Source organism: Lottia gigantea (genome assembly GCF_000327385.1).
Source record: "Lottia gigantea unplaced genomic scaffold LOTGIsca_291, whole genome shotgun sequence".
NCBI lineage: Eukaryota > Metazoa > Mollusca > Gastropoda > Lottiidae > Lottia > Lottia gigantea.
Window position 1 is genome coordinate 54,645 of NW_008708949.1, and position 1,117 is coordinate 55,761.

Sequence of the window (1,117 nt, forward strand, 5' to 3'; positions counted from 1 at the left end):
GACCACGACGTATGAACGACGGTGAAAAATTATTTCCAGTCCACACCTTGCAACCATGCGTTCACTAATAATGTACCCCGTGCGCTTGTCCATTTCCGGTAGACTCTATTAATAAGACACTAAGAGAACACGGCTCGATTATCAAGACACTCAAAGAGCACAGCCTAAATAATTCGTCTGCTTAGTTGCATTTTGAACTCTACAGATGTAACTGAAAAAAGTCAAGTGTTGTTCTACCTATCTACCTTCTTACCATTTATTTCGAAACGTTTACTCACTTTGTTGATTCTACAGCCAAAAAGTTGGATGTTCACAGGAATGAAGCTGTTTTATCTGGCTACATACCTGTGAACTTCCAACTTCCGGACTCCAATATTAGCCCAAATTACAGGGCTTACATGGAGCTTGGTCAACTTGGTACAACAGTCTTTTAAGTTTACTCACTTTGTTGATTTTAGAGCCGTAAAACTAGAAGTGCACAGACATGGAGCTGTTCTATCTGGCTGCATGCCTGTGAACTTCCAGCTTCCGGACTCCAATATTAGCCCAGTTACACGGCTTACATGGAGCTTGGTCAACTTGGTGCAACAGTCTTTTAAGTTTACTCATTTTGTTGATTTCAGAGCCGTAAAACTAGAAGTGCACAGACATGGAGCTGTTCTATCTGGCTACATCCATGTGAACTTCCAACTTTCGAACTAAACCGCTAAACCCAAACAAATGTACTTTATAAAAGTCTTGCCAAAATGCGACCAGCTACGATGAATACCTGACCACAAGTGAAGTGGAATGAAGGCAAGCAGTGAAATGACGCAATAAATGATAATTATATGCATGTGACCTACATTCAAGAAATTGACAGTTTCTGTGTCTGTGAATTAAGTTTTGAAGGACATTTGGTCCACATTTATGAAATAAAATGCACTGAAGACGATGATAATGCCTAAATGACTCCCCAGAGCCCCGCTTGGCCGTGAAAAATCTATCATTCTTTTTTTGCTTTAACTAACTTTACGGGAAGTAACTCATTTGTTTACATTTTTTCGACAATTAAAGGTGCCTAAAACTGACATTTTTTTATTGCATTTTTGAAATCCCAAGTGTATTCTGTCCTAGA